Source organism: Aquarana catesbeiana, linkage group LG03 (assembly GCF_042186555.1).
Source record: "Aquarana catesbeiana isolate 2022-GZ linkage group LG03, ASM4218655v1, whole genome shotgun sequence".
Lineage (NCBI taxonomy): Eukaryota > Metazoa > Chordata > Amphibia > Anura > Ranidae > Aquarana > Aquarana catesbeiana.
In genome coordinates, this window is record NC_133326.1 from 498,925,268 (window position 1) to 498,942,066 (window position 16,799).

General features: G+C 45.6%; 1 protein-coding gene across 5 annotated transcripts in view; it reads right to left on the bottom strand.

Annotated features, from left to right (window-relative positions):
- The window catches only part of CAMK2A (calcium/calmodulin dependent protein kinase II alpha), a 425,342-nt gene that overhangs the window by 378,385 nt on the left and 30,158 nt on the right, over positions 1-16,799 (bottom strand). The window lies entirely within an intron of this gene.

Sequence of the window (16,799 nt, forward strand, 5' to 3'; positions counted from 1 at the left end):
TCCTGGATGGGGCTGCGTCCTTCCAGAAGGAATCCCGTAGTCGCCTAGAGTCCTCTACCGGATATCGCTCACTTGGCAATCCCCATATATAGTGAAAAAAGGAAAGAAAGCTTCCACATAGTGTAAAATCCCGGGTAACAGGAGATTTTATTAAAAAAATTTTCCAAATAAAAAACAAGTTAAAAAATTTTTTTTTGCTCAAATAAATAAAAAATCTGGCGCAGTGAATTCTGATGGCTGTGATAGCGTCACACACCCGACGCGTTTCGTCTGCTTAGACTTCAACTGGGGTAAAGCTCATCCACCATCTACTGCGCTTTTATACGAATAACAAAGAAAACTCCATTGGGGACACCTGTGCGGCGTGACTTCCGGGTTTTCGCGTCATGTGACAATCATGTGACTAACTAGGAGCCAATCATGGGGGGAGATACGGCCAAGAGGCCAAGCCTCGCTTTGACCTTCCTATGAGGCAAGGAAGTCATCATGAGTATAGGTCACATGTGTCCCGCGTCATCCCGCATCAACGTGCTGACGTGGTGTGTGATGGGAGGGCACAGAGTGGCGTCTTAATCCTATTATCCGCTCATATGTCTCCTAATGTTATACGTGATCACAGTCACGTGATTGCCGCGTCGCCTCCCATCACCATGACAACGCGAGCACTTCGGAGGAAACAAATCATTGGGATAGATTGGACAGCCCACAGCAGCGCCCCTATCTACCTATCCACTCATATATCTCCTGATGTTATCCGTGATCCTCATCACGTGACCCGCACTTCTTCCACCATTACCATGGCAGCGTAATAAACACATCAGGAGGAACAAATCACAGGGATAAGTAATCAGAGCGAATGTGGAACATACTTAGAAACACAATATGTGTTCCAAAAAAGCACTATTAGTATCTCCGGATTATGATTATGTATAAAAGGTCAATGAGTTTCTGGACTTCTGACAGACCCTTTCATCCAGTGCTGCAATGACGTTTCTGGATTCTGAGCCATGGGGAAAGCAAAAGAATTGTCAAAGGATCTGCGGGAAAAGGTAGTTGAACTGTATAAAACAGGAAATGGATATAAAAAGATATCTAAGGAATTGAGAGTATCAATCAGCAGTGTTCAAACTCTAATCAAGAAGTGGAAAATGAGGGGTTCTGTTGAAACCAAACTACGGTCAGGTAGACCAAATAGAATTTCAGCAAAGAGGAGGTGCTGCTCATTTGCCGGTATCACGCTATGGGAGCCTTTATTTTTGTGTTTTTTGAGTACCATTGGCCCCAGCTACAGTTCTAGACAGCCTTTTAAGGGTCCTGGGGAGACCTAACCATTCCCTGAGCTTGGTGAGATCACTGATTAGTGGTCACGGCGATCTGGTAAGCAGATAACTTTCTCACCTGGGTGTGGAGTTGGACGCACTTATATGAAGGATCTCTTCACGGATTTTTCCGCCGCAAACTATCACTCTTATATGGATGGGTGTTTATTGTTTGATATATGGACTTAAATCTCAATGGGACTCTGCCTTAGTTTCTTTTCTTGGATTTTCTTCAATGGAATTCTGGAACCTGTCCTGCTAAACCGCTGTATGGTCTTGGCCACCATGCTGCAGCTCAGTTTCAGGGTCTTGACAAACTACTTATAGCTTAGGCCATCTTTATGTAGAGCAACAACTCTTTTTTTCAGATCCTCAGAGAGTTCTTTGCCATGAGGTGCCATGTTGAACTTCCAGTGACCAGTATGAGAGAGTGAGAGCGATAACACCAAATGTAACACACCTGCTCCCCATTCACACCTGAGACCTTGTAACACTAACAAGTCACATGACACCAGGGAGGGAAAATGGCTAATTGGGGCCAATTTGGACATTTTCACCTAGGGGTGTACTCACTTTTGTTGCCAGCAGTTTAGATGTCAATGGCTGTTTGTTGAGTTATTTTGAGGGAACAGCAAATTTACACTTTTATACAAGCTGTACATTCACTACTTTGCATTGTAGCAAAGTATAATTTCTTCAGTGTTGTCACATGAAAAGATATACTGAAATATTTACAAAAATGTGAGGGGTGTACTCACTTTTGTGAGATATTGTGTGTGTGTGTGTGTACACCTCTCACATTTTTGTAAATATTTTAATATATCTTTTCATGTGACAACACTGAAGAAATTACACTTTGCTACAATGTAAAGTAGTGAGTGTACAGCTTGTATAACAGTGTAAATTTGCTGTCCACTCAAAATAACTCAACACACAGCCATTAATGTCTAAACCACTGGCAACAAAAGTGTGTACACCCCTAAGTGAAAATGTCCAAATTGGGCCCAAAGTGTCAATATTTTGTGTGGCCACCATTATTTTCCAGCACTGCCCTAACCCTCTTTGGCATGGAGTTCACCAGAGCTTCACAGGTTGCCACTGGGGTCCTCTTCCACTCCTCCATGATGACATCACGGAGCTGGTGGATGTTAGAGACCTTGCGCTCCCCCACCTTCCGTTTGAGGATGCCCCACAGTAGCTCACTAGGGTTTAGGTCTGGAGACATGCTTGGCCAGTCCATCACCTTTACCCTCAGCTTCTTTAGCAAGGCAGTGGCCGTCTTGGAGGTGTGTTTGGGGTCGTTATGTTGGAATACTGCCCTGCGGCCCAGTCTCTGAAGGGAGGGGATCATGCTCTGCTTCAGTTTGTCGCAGGATATCTCAGCATTCATGGTTCCCTCTAATGAACTGTAGCTCCCAGTGCCGGCAGCACTCATGCAGTCCCAGACCATGACACTCCCACCACCATGCTTGACTGTAGGCAAGACACACTTGTTTTTGTACTTCTCACCTGGTTGCCACCACACACACTTAACGCAATCTAAGTTTATCTTGGTCTCATCAGACCACAGGACATGTTTCCAGTAATCCATGTGTCTAGTTTGCTTGTCTTCAGCAAACTGTTTGTAGGCTTTCTTGTGCATCATCTTTAGAAGAGGCTTCCTTCTAGGATGACAGCCATGCAGACCAATTTGATGCAGTGTTCTGGGTATGGTTTGAGCACTGACAGGCTGACCCCCCACCCCTTCAACCTCTGCAGCACTCATACGTCTATTTCCCAAAGACAACCTCTGGATATGATGCTGAGCATGTGCACTCAACTTTTTTGGTCAACCATGGCGAGGCCTGTTCTGAGTGGAACCTGTTCTGTTAAACCACTGTATGGTCTTTGCCATTGTGCTGCAACTCAGTTTCAGGGTCTTGGCCATCTTTACATAGAGCAACAATTCTTTTTTCAGATCCTCAGAGAGTTCTTTGTCATGAGGTGCCATGTTGAACTTCCAGTGATCAGTATGAGAGAGTGAGAGCCATAACACCAAATTTAACACACCTGCTCCCCATTCACACCCGAGACCTTGTAACACTAAGGAGTCACATGACACCGTGGAGGGAAAATGGCTAATTTGGCCCAATGTGGACATTTTCACTTAGGGATGTGCTCACTTTTGTTGCCAGCGGTTTAGACATTAATGGCTGTGTGTTGAGTTATTTTGAGGGGACAGCAAATGTACACTGTTATACAAGCTGTACACTCACTAGTTTACATTGTAGCAAAGTGTCATTTCTTCATATATATATTATCACACACACACTTTTAATACATTTTATATCTTACGATTAGGGATGAGCCGAACACCCCCCTGTTCGGTTCGCACCAGAACATGCGAACAGGAAAAATGTTCGTTCGAACACGCGAACACCGTTAAAGTCTATGGGACACGAACATGAATAATCAAAAGTGCTAATTTTAAAGGCTAATATGCAAGTTATTGTCATAAAAAGTGTTTGGGGACCTGGGTCCTGCCCCAGGGGACATGGATCAATGCAAAAAAAAGTTTTAAAAACGGCCATTTTTTCAGGAGCAGTGATTTTAATAATGCTTAAAGTCAAACAATAAAAGTGTAATATCCCTTTAAATTTCGTACCTGGGGGGTGTCTATAGTATGCCTGTAAAGGGGCGCATGTTTCTCGTGTTTAGAACAGTCTGACAGCAAAATGACATTTTGAAGGAAAAAACTCATTTAAAACTACCCGCGGCTATTGCATTGCCGACAATACACATAGAAGTTCATTGATAAAAACGGCATGGGAATTCCCCAAAGGGGAACCCCGAACCAAAATTAAAAAAAAAAAAATGACGTGGGAGTCCTCCTAAATTCCATACCAGGCCCTTCAGGTCTGGTATGGATATTAAGGGGAACCCCGGCCAAAATTAAAAAAAAAAAATGACGTGGGGTTCCCCCTAAATTCCATACCAGACCCTTCAGGTCTGGTATGGATTTTAAGGGGAACCCCGCACCAAAAAAAATTTAAAAAAATGGCGTGGGGTCCCCCCAAAAATCCATACCAGACCCTTATCCGAGCACGCAACCTGGCAGGCCGCAGGAAAAGAGGGGGGGACGAGAGTGCGGCCCCCCCTCCCTCCTGAACCGTACCAGGCCACATGCCCTCAACATTGGGAGGGTGCTTTGGGGTAGCCCCCCAAAACACCTTGTCCCCATGTTGATGAGGACAAGGGCCTCATCCCCACAACCCTGGCCGGTGGTTGTGGGGGTCTGCGGGCGGGGGGCTTATCGGAATCTGGAAGCCCCCTTTAACAAGGGGACCCCCAGATCCCGGCCCCCCCCCTGTGTGAAATGGTAGTTACTGTATATATTTAATATAATGAGTCCAGCTATTGAAGGGCAATTTTTTGTGCCTCAAAACAGTCCTGTTGGGTTAAAAAAAAAAAACTACTAGTGTGTACTAGGTTTTAGTTTGTGTGTAACAGAAAGTGAAGGGGAAGCTCCCCAATTGGATATGCATAGCTCCCAACTGTCGCTGATTTTGAGGGACTGTCCCTGATTTGGAACAATGTCCCTCTTACCTCCTCATTTGTCCCTCATTTTGGTCTGATCTATATAGCTGTATATAAAATGCACTTTTTATCTTTCAAAAAGTGTTCCCCAGTTCTAAACTATTCATCCAATTTCTAAATTGCCGCATTTGTAAATGTCAAAAGCCAATATAAGGAATAGTAGTGGTAAAAATGGCACCTGTGAGTTTAACTTTTTTATTTTTTGTATATTTCTCCTTTTAGGGGCGCGGCAGGGTGTGTGTCCTAAGACCTGCATAGTTTTGCTAATAGGTTCTCTCGTTCCCATCAAAAAAAGTTGGGAGGTATGGACATAGACAACACAAAAGAAAACTGGCAGGGTCAAAGCTATCCAAAACAAGACAACAACAATTTTGGCTAGAGGTACAATATATGCTGTCTTATTAAATTCCTTACTTAAACTGCACCTGTACTGTGTTGACAGACATGAACCTTTAGTATATTAAAGTAGAAATATGGTCTCCTCTATTTAAAAGGGAACGTAACACTTAAATATAAAAGCATGAAAAGTCCCATAAATACCCGATGATCCTGCCAGTGAGGCCCACCTAATGCAGCTCCCTGTGCTGGCGTGGTAACAATGCTGCACTGCTCCTAAACTCATAGTTGCCACTCTTATGCAAGGCTGTGCTTGCACTACAGTGAGAAGAGGAGATTTTGAAGGAGGTGTGGCTATCAGATTTGCCACTGCTAATTCACAAATCTGTAGCTTGTCAGTCAGGACCTGGCCACACCCAGCCCTGCCACTGCTTTTTGGATTGACAGCACTGCCTGTGCTGCTAAACCACTCCCACTGTGAGCTGCAGTGAATGAGGGGAGCGTGTGGTACGCAAGTGAAAGAGGGTTTGGCTCTGTCAGGAAAGATAAAACCAGTTTTGTTTTACTTTATGCTTGCTTGTGCCTCACATAGTAACTGTTTGTGATACTTAAAGACTTGCTGACTGGGCACTTATACCCCCTTCCTGACCAGGCCAATATACAGCTTTCAGCGCTCTCACACTTTGAATAACAATTGCGCAGTCATGCAACACTGTACCCAAATGAAAGTTTTATCTTTTTTTTCCCACACAAATAGAGCTTTTTTTTGGTTTTATTTAATCACCACTGGGTTTTTTATTTTTGCTAAACAAACAAAAAAAGACCGAAAAAAAAAAACGTTTTTCATATTTTGTTATACAATTTTGCAAACAGGTAATTTTTCTCCCTCACTGATGGTCACTGATGATGTGGCACTGATGGACACTGATAGGCTGCACTAATGATGCGGCACTGATAAGTGACACCGATGGGCACTGATAGGTGACACTGATGGGCACTGAGGCGGAACCGGTGGCCACTGATCAGAAGGCACTGATGAGGCCGCACTGATGGGTGGCACTGATGGGCACTGATAGGTGGAACTGATAGGTGGCACTGATGGGCACTGATAGGTGGCACTTATGGGCACTGATAGGTGGCACACAGGTTGCACTGATAGGCGGCACTGATAGGTGACACTGATGGGTGCTGATCAGCAGGCACTGATGATGGGTACTGATTGGCAGCATTGATGGGCACTGATAGGTGGCACTGGTGTGCACTGATTAGCAGTACTGATGGGCACTGATAGATGGCACTGGTGGGCATGGATTTGCAGCACTGGAGGGCACTGATCAGCAGCACTGGTGGGCACTGATTAGCAGCACCAATGTCCCTCTAACAGAAGCCAGTTACTGGCTTTATTATTTTCTTCATGCTGACAGCTTGGAGAAAAAAAAAAGCCGATAACCGGCTTCTGTTTACTTCATTGGCTGACAGCTGATCACATGGTAAAAGGCCCACTGTGATTGGCCCTTTAACCTGCTCTGTGATTAGCCGAGTCCAGGGGCGGACTGACAACTCATGGGGCCCATGGGCAATAAGAGATCATGGGGCCTCCCCTGTGTCCCTGCCACACTGCCCACATTACATACATTGGACTCTACCCCCTTTAGCTGCAGAGGCAGCAGCTGAGGATGTACATATGCTGCTGCAGGAATTATACCCCCTGTTGCTTTTGGTGGTTTATCGTGACCCAATCAAGTGAATAGGCCCACTCTGCAAACACGCAGCAGCCATGTGTAATGCATGCAGTAGCAGCATGCTAGTGTGGGATCCAAGGGGTTAAAGCAGGTTATGTAATGAGTCAATACAACGTCTCCTTATAGCCTGCTTTAGCCACTTGGTCGCTGTACTGCATAAGGTTGCCCAACCTTTTCAGAGCAGCCACATGCCAAGCGTGACAGGGTGTATAATTTCTGCTGAGGCTGCAACATGTGTACACCCCTGGACCCCTAGGATGGGGGATGAGAGGGATCCGTGGGATGGGGGCAGAGAGGGCCCCCTGGGATGGGGGCAGAGAGGGCCCCCCTGGGATGCGGGCAGAGAGGGCCCCCCTGGGATGCGGGCAGAGAGGGCCCCTCTGGGATGGGGGCAGAGAGGGATCCCTGGGATGAGAGCAGAGAGGGATCCCTGGGATGGGAGCAGAGAGAGATCCCTGGGATGTGAACAGAGAGGGATCCCTGGGATGGGGGCAGAGAGGGATCCCTGGGATGGGGGCAGAGAGGGATCCCTGGGATGGGAGCAGAGAGGGTCCCCTGGGATGAGGGCAGAGAGGGATCCCTGGGATGGGGCAGAGAGAGGAAAGTGGCAACTCTTTTGGGGAAAGGGGGGGGTCGGTTTTGAAATCCCCCCCTACTAGCACATGTCCTCTTCCCTCAAAGACCCCCCAGCACATTTTTTCTTATACCCCCTTCTCCATGTATTACCTGCCCACAACCCCCTCCCCTATCCACAAACTATACACAGACCTCAGAATCAGCGGGGCTCCTGCTGTGTAAGATCTCTTCTCCCCAGCTCCTCCCCCTTCCTGTCTGTCTACTGTGGAGCCGAGGAGGAGGATCCTCACTCAGTGAGCTGTGTTCTGGCTCAGGAGGGAGAGATGTCGGCTCAGCTACTACAAAGGGGAATAACTGCGGGAGGGAGCCCAGGCACTGAAGAGATTCCTGACTCACTGCCGGACACTAGCGAGCCCCTGTCAGCCTAGTTACCGGAGCTCAGTGCTGGGACTTGTTTTGGCACTTGGCTCTGGGATAAGCAGAGATTGGGACTGACAGGGGGAGTCTCATGGCCGAGTCCCAAGAACTTGACGATCATAGAGCGCACATGCTCCCTGGGCGGCGAGAGAACAGGAGGACGTACATGGACACCCTTCCGAAAGATGGCTACAGCGTGGACGTCAAGTGGTTAAAAAAAGATGCAAATACCGCACACTGTAAAGGTGAACCGCGGCAACAAAAACCACCAAGTTAACTTCAGCTCAATCTCCCACTGGTAAGGTATGCCTCTCTAACCCATGCTATGACTAAACCCTTGGCGGGTGAAATGCATTAGAGGGGCCTGCCTTATTGTTGGGAGACTGAGCTGAAGCCAACTTGGTGTTTTTTGTTTCTGTGGTTCACCTTTATAGTCTGCGGTATTTGCATCTCTTTTTAAATCCTATTGTTGAGCAGATGTGCTCTGTTAGGACACCAAGAACACCCCTCTAATGAGTGCTATGTCTAAGTCCTTAGCGGCTAAAATGCATTAGAGGGACATGCCTTATCGGTGGAAGACTGAGCTGAGGCCAACTTGGTGATTATTTTGTTGCTTTTGATTCACTTTTATGCCCCGTACACACAATCGGACATTGTTCGGACATTCCGACAAGAAAATCCATGGATTTTTTCCGATGGATGTTGGCTCAAACTTGTTTTGCGTACACACGGTCGCACAAAGTTGTCGGAATTTCCGATCGCCAAGAACACGGTCACATACACCACGTACGACGAGACTATAAAAGGCCAGTTCAGAACCAAGAGCGGCACCCTTTGAGCTCCTTTTGCTAATCTCGTGTTAGTAAAAGTTTGGTGAGAAACGATTCGCGCTTTTTCAGACTCGTGGTTTTCAGATCGTTTTCTGCTGTTCAGTTTGTGCTTGTGGGTTTGTATCTGCTCTTCAGTGCATGTAGCAAGTGACGCGTGACTTTTGTCATTCTGTTCTTGTTCGTTCGTTACTGTTTTTCAGGTCGCTCTTCACAGGCCTTGCTGTTCTTCAGTGCGTTCTGTTACTTCGTTCTGAGCAGCCGACCGTTTTCTAGCCATGTTGCGTATACGTACTCCTCGTAGAGTTCGTGCTGTGCGGGGGCTTGGTGTTGGGGTCCTGACCTTGACACAAGTCCAGTCCATGAACAGGGTGGGGAGGAGTTCATGGACCAAGAATTGGTTGCTTCAGCGTGACCAGTTCTGTCATATGCCTTTGCTCCATGAGAATAATCCTGATGATTTCAGGAACTTTCTCTGGATGACGGATCCCGTATTTCACCATTTGTTGGCTTTGCTGACCCCCTATATCAGCTGGCAGGATTGCCTGCATGAGGCAAGCCATCACTCCGGAGCAGAGGCTCATCGCCACCCTGCGGAACTTGGCGACGGGGAGAAGCCTGCAGGACCTCAAGTTCTCAACAGGCATCTCCCCCCAGGCTCTGGATATCATTATCCCAAAGACCTGTTCTGCCATCATCCAGGTCCTGCAGAAGGAGTATATTAAGATAAGATTTGTATCCTTTAATATCACATTTTATTGTATATAATGTTTGATAATATATTGTATTTCTTTCCTCATTCCCTAATTACCATGATTGTAATATGCTGTGAATGTCCCCTTTGTCCTCATGCATGCTTGATATTTTTGTAATTATTTTTGTTGTCCTTCATACATATTTGCCTTCACTTACCTCCCCAGCATGCTCTCCTGGCCCTATATTCACCTCATGTAGTCACTTAACAATGTATTTTATCAGCTCCATAGTAGTGCTTTACCCCAAACACCCCTAAAATGTTTTGAAATGTGATTTGTGCTTTAAATTCAGGCAGAGTGCCAGAGGCTTTTTTTGGGGGGGTCCCCAAATCATTTGGAACCCTCCCTTCCCCCAACTGCTAAGTCAGCTGATACCAATTCTCTATCTATCCTCAATCATCTATCTGCTGACTTTGCCAAACCCATACACACTATACCCATCTCTTTTGTGGTCAGATGTATGGATGAATCCCCCAAAGCATGTAGTGCAAGGGCCTGCCTGTATACTTTCAAATGGTAATGTTTAAAGTTTTTGTATCCTATTATGATCTTGATAGGTAATAGCAGAATGTCCAAATTTGCTCAAATGTGTACAGTGTGTATTTATATCTTTGTATTATGACACTTCTTACCTGTCCAGTGGGCTGCCAATAGTGTAACTAAGGAGGGGCTGTTTAAAGTAATACCCATTATTTAGGCATTCATCTCTCAATGAAGTGGAGAGGGTTACCTGTCCAAGAGTTCCCCCCCCCCCCTATAATGTTAGAAATGGCCATGAGAGGGGGGGAGGGGGAATATGATCGGTGTACCTTATACTTTGGTCTTTAAAAATCCCATAAATAAATGTTATCTTGATGTTGGCCAAGAATGTTTGTGTCTAATCTGCTTTCCATGTTTATGTGCAAAAAGACAATTTTTTTTTTGTTTTACTCCACAGTTTCCTTCCACGCCACAGTAATAGCAGACTGTGGCCTCCCACTTTGCCCAGCGGTGGGACTTTCCTAACTGCGGAGGGGAAATTGATGGGAAACACGTCCACATCATCCCACCACCCAACTCAGGGTCGTACTATTATAATTATAAGGGGTTCAATAGTATTGTGATGTTGGCGGTGGTGTTGGCTACTTATGATTTTCTGTATGTGGATTTGTGAAAGAATGGCCGGTTGTCCGATGGTGGAGTCATCGCCCAGACTGAGTTCTACAGGCATCTCCAGAATGGCAGCTTGGACTTGCCACCTCCAGAAGACAATGTGGAAGGATTCCCATTCGTCTTTGTTGCGGATGAAGCTTTTGCGCTGGGGGACCATCTTATGCGGCCATTCCCGATGAGGACCCTCACCCCGGACCAGAGGGTTTTTAATTACCATCTGACCAGAGCCAGAAGAGTGGTGGAGAACACGTTTGGAATCATGGCCAGCCGGTTTCGCCTATTTCTTACACCCATACATATGGCGGAGTACAAACTGAATCACATTGTCCTGGCATGCTGTGTTCTACACAACTTTTTATGGCAACATTCTGCCAACTATGCTGGCTCAGTTGGGCCTGAGGCCAGAATTCAAAATGAACCAACCCAGTGCTTGAAAGTGGCCGTCCTGGCTTGCCCCCCCGAGTGCCTGTGATGTCCGGCTAAGATACCTTGAATTCTTTGCGGGTAGGGGGGCTATCAATATGCCCGACAATGTGTAAAACCTTTTTCAAATAAAAAAACAAAATAAGCAAATCTTTGGTGACATTTCCTGCTTGTGTTTGTTTTAGCTGACCCTGACAGAAATGTGGTGAGTCCTGAAAATGGCGTGATTGTGTAACCTTACAAAGCATTGTTGGGTGTTATTTACTAAAGTCAAAGACACTTTGCACTACAAGTGCACATGAAACTGCACTTGTAGTGCAAAGTGGATTTGCCCTTAGGAAATAACACCCATTGTCACAGAAAGCAGCAATTAGAGCACCCCAAAAGTGTTGTAGCGTTGAGACAATAATCCACACATTCTTGATTAACAATCTTTTTAATACCTGCACAATCACATGTGCATTTAGAAAAGGTTTTTAAAACAAACCAACATGTTTGTTGTATAACAATTTTTGGGGTCACATTAGAAAAAGTAGAAATGTCCATTTAAGATAAAACAGGCATGTTTAAAACCAACAAGAAAGACACAAATCTTGAACTTACAAAGTTTATGGACTCCTCAGGCCACCAATTTTGCAGGAAAAGATTTGATGTGTGCCCTGGGGGTCCAAGGCTTCACCAATTTCTGATGTTTCTCCAGCATTGCCTCCCTCTTTGTTTGGTTCTGATCCCTTAATAAAGGATTTTTTGTTTCAATTATACTCGCCTATGTGTGTTTTCCTTAAAAAAGGACTGTTTGTTTGTGAGGATTCAGCTACATTTCAAAAATACAATGTGAAATTAACAAGGGACACCAACACCAAGCAACCTTCTTGAGATTAAATAATACAAGATAATAATGGTGTTGTGGTAACTTGAGACACAAAACACACACAAAAATATTATGGAGTAAAACTAAAACTAAAATAAAACAAAGATCAGCCTTGAAAAAAATACAAACCCAAAATAAAAAAATAGCCTTGGAAAAAAAAAACATAAATAAAACAACAAAAAAGAAATTTTATCAGATGTGACAAATCCAAATATATTGAGGGAATCACGATAAATAATAAAGAAAGAAGTTTGTGAGAAGTCTATGTGAATATGAGCAGCAAAACTACTTCATTCTTCTCACATTATAAAGAAGAAGAGAGTACGCTGTGTTAAACCATTTTTTACATTGCAGCGTGACGAAAGTGCTGTATCCATTGCGAAAGCTAATTTTACCAGACCGAGCTGTTCCGTCTCGGAATTTCTTCTGAGCATGCGTGGCACTTTGTGCGTCGGAACTGGCCACACACGGTCGGAATTGACGTGATCGGATTTTGTTGTCGGAAAATTTTATAGCCTGCTCTCAAACTTTGTGTGTCGGAAAATACAATGGAAAATGTCCGATGGAGCCCACACACGGTCGGAATGTCCGACGACACGCTCCGATCGCACATTTTCCGTCGGGGCATTACAGTGTATAATATTTGCATCTCTTTTTAAAGCACACCAAGCACCTGTCAGCTGTGAAGCCGGCGGTTCATTTACACAGCAGCATCTGAGCGGTGCCTTTTTTCCTAGTTTTTGGATGTGGTACTTGTTGAGACTGTCATACAGGAGCCTTTAAATGTACTTCAAGAAGAGTCCTGTTTAAGCTGCTCTGTAATCTTGTGTGCGCATTTCATCCATGCTGTTTCCCTGTTATTATGTCAACACTAGCAGACTAAGCAGTGGAAAAGTCATAACTGTCATTCACCTTAGAACACTGTGACACCTGAAGTGTATGGCTGAGCAAAAAAAAACACATCTTATACATTTCTGCAATATGTGCACATTTCCCTTTGCAAAATGACTACAGAACATCTCTCCTTGAAGTTATGGAGTTGAGGAGAAGCATAGTTGCCAACTGTCCCGAATTTCCCGGGACATTCCTGGTATTTAAACTTTTGTCCCAGTCTAGCCATTTCCCGGGAAATGTCCTGGGAAATCAGCGTTTTCATGATTTTTCGCTGCCGCTGCTAGAGGCCCGCGGCCGGCACTCATGGATTGTCTCCGCCGGCCCGCCATTTTGCAGAAGACCAGCTATCGTGAGGAAGAAACAAGAGGCGGAACCCAGGCTCCACCTCTTGGTTCTTCCCTTTGTCCTCCACGAGCTGGTCTTCTGTAAATGGTGCGGAGACCAGGAGACCAAATTACCAGTGGCGTCACTACCGGGGTGCAGCCCGCACCTGGGTCAAAAGGGGGGACACCTGATGTAATTAGGAACTTTGCTGGGGACAACTGTTGTAAGGAGGGACTCCGCTGGGGACACCTGATGTAAAGAGGGACTCTTCTGGGGACACCTGATTGCATATGGTGGCAAGCAACGTCGCAAATGACTCGCTCAGGGTTCCCACTGATTCAGCATTATGGTGAGTTGAACTATTAAATTTTATATTACAATGTAAAAATAGAAATAATGTGCTTCAATCACCCTGACACAATAACGACCATGGTACCATGATGATAGAAGCGCTAACACCAGGTGTTTGGAGTATCTTTATCTGATGATTGTTAAACTTTATGGAATACACATATTGCTATTGTGGTGTAGAATCTGGGCCTGCTGTCCCTCCATCCCTCTTTCTCTCCTTCCCTCCCTATTTCTTTTTCTTTCTCCCTCTATCCATCCATCTCAGACTCAAACCACACCCCTTTGAGCCATGCCACCTTTTAAGACACGCCCAATGCTTAGTTTATACCACGCCCATTTTTCTTCACCCACCACGGAATGCCTAGAAATGAATGCCATGCCCCCTAATTATAATAAGACCCCGCCTACAGACAAAAAAAGTGTCCCTATACATTTTTTGACAATGTTGGCAACTATGGAGAAGGGAGGATGTTCTCTAGTCCAGTAGAAGAGAACTGATGATGCTGCTTGGCATTTTAATGCAACAGAAACTGATGTCAGCTCAAGCAGGAATCTATGCCTTATATGATTTCTGGCAGATAAACAAGTATTTGTCTTAACCACTTGCTGACCACGCTATAGCCAAAATGAGCTACAGCCTGCTGATGTTCTCCCAGAACGTGGCCCACTACGGCGCGCACCTGGCGCGCTCTGCGATCGCTGTGTCCTTCAAACACAGCTGATCACAGATCGGGGTAAAGGGACAATCACAGCGGCCCTTTACCACATGATCAACTGTGTCTAATCACAGCTGATTAGGATGTAAACACACTTGTCTCTTATTAGCATTCCTTTCCTCATGCTGTCACGGCAAGTGTGAAAAGGGAACTCAACACTGATATTCAGGGTACTGATCATTAGTGTCCTGATTATCAATGCAGCCCCAACAGTGCCCATCAGTACCACCTATTGGTGCCTATTAGGTATGAGCCAAACACCCTCCTGTTCGGTTTGCAGCAGAATATGCGAACAGGCCAAAAATTCGTCAGAACACACGAACACCGTTAAAGTCTATGGGACACGAACATGAATAATCATTTTAAAGGCTTATATGCAAGTTATTGTCATAAAAAGTGTTTGGGGACCTGGGTCCTGCCCCAGGGGACATGTATCAATGCAAAAAATTTTTTAAAAACAGCCGTTTTCTCGGGAGCAGCGATTTTTTTTTTTTTTAATGCTTAAAGTAAAACATTAAAAAGGAAATATTCCTTTAAATATCATGCCTGGGGGGGTGTCTATAGTATGCCTGTAAAGTGGCGCATTTTTCCCGTGTTTAGAACAGTACCACAGAAAAATTACGTTTCTAAAGGAAAAATTGTCATTTAAAACTGATTGCGGCGGTAATGAATTGTCGGGTCTCGGCAATATAGATAAAACTCATTGAAAAAAAAGAGTATGGGTTTTCTCCACCAGTCCATTACCAGGCCCTTTGGGTCTGGTATGAATATTAAGGGGAACCCCGAACCAAAATTTAAAAAAAAAAATGACGTGGGGGTTCCCCTAAAATCCATACCAGGCCCTTTGGGTCTGATATGGAAATTAAGGGGAATCCTGCCCCAAATTTAAAAAAAAATGGCGTAGGGGTCCCCCCAAAATCCATACCAGAACCTTATCCGAAGCACGCAACCTGGCAGGCCGCAGGAAAAGAGGGGGGACGAGAGAGCGCCCCCCCTCCTGAACCATACCAGGTCACATGCCCTCAATATGGGGAGGGTGCTTTGGGGTAGCCCCCCAAAGCACCTTGTCCCCATGTTGATGGGGACAAGGGCCTCATCCTCACAACCCTTGCCCGGTGGTTGTGGGGGTTTGTGGGCGGGGGGCTTATTGGAATCTGGAAGCCCCCTTTAACAAGGGGACCCCCAGATCCCAGGGCATGATGGGGGCGGTGACATCATAAGGGGTGGAATCACCGGATGACATCACCTGGTGACCACACCCCATGCCTATATAAGTCGTTGTGCACCACGCACACGGCATTACATCAGGAGAGAACGTCGTGTCAAAATCAGAAGAAGACTGGAGGGAAGAAGACGACGGAGAAGACTGGACCAACGCTAGCAAAAGAGCAGAAGATAGCGCAGGAGCCCGGCAGAAGACATCAGAGGGCGGGAGAAGAACCGGAGACCAGGAGAAGAGGCTGGAGAGAGCGGAGAAGTCAGAAGAGACCCCCGAAGTCGGAAGAGACCCCCGGAGCTGCCTAATAAATTACTTTAAAAACCTGTCTAGTGTGTTTTTTTTATTGACACTTTTTTCCCCAGGTGAATGGGTTGGGGTACGATGTACCCCATACTTATTCACATAGGGCGGGGGGGCTGAGATCTGGGGGCCCCTTTATTAAAGGGGGCTCCCGGATTCCGATAAGCCCCACGCCCGCAGACCCAGACAACCAATGGCCAGGGTTGTCGGGAAGAGGCCCTTGTCCTCATCAACATGGGGACAAGGTGCTTTGGGGTGGGGGGGCCGCAGTACGCCCCCCTGTAATGACCATGTTATTCGGGCTTTACAATGGAGCTGCATCTTCTTTGGATCTCCACCACGGTGTCATTGTGGATGGTAGAGAGGATGTGGACATCTTTCTTGTCCCTCCACTTCATGGCCAACAGCTCCTCGTTCCTCATGATTGCCGATTCTCTGTTTTGCAATTTTTTTTGTCAACGGATTTTGTGGGAATCCCTTACGGTCTTTTTTGAAGGTACCGCAGGCCGGGTTTTTTTTACTGTAAAGGTGACAAAAAAGGGGAAGGCTGGTATAATAGTTGTCGACATATAAATGGTATCCTTTTTCAAACAGGGAGTTTGCCAGCTCCCAGACAATTTTCCCACTGGTTCCAATATATGTGGGGCAATCACAGAGCTGGGCGTCTTTGCCTTCGTAGATCTGGAATGTGAAGATGTATCCAGTGGCTCGATCGCATAATTTATTTAATTTAAACCCATACCTGGCTCTCTTGCTTCGTATATACTGTTTGAAGTGCAGTTGGCCAGTGAAATGTATGAGGGACACACAAATTTTTTTGTCTGGGATAAAAACGTTTCTAAATCGCTGGAAAAAAGGAATTGATTAGGGGGCGTATCTTGTACAATTTGTCGTGGTTGGGATGATCTTGGGGAGGGCAGTATGAATTGTCATTGAAGTGGAGAAAACGCATAATCGTGTCCTATCTTGTCCTGGACATGACAGCGGAATATATGGGCATG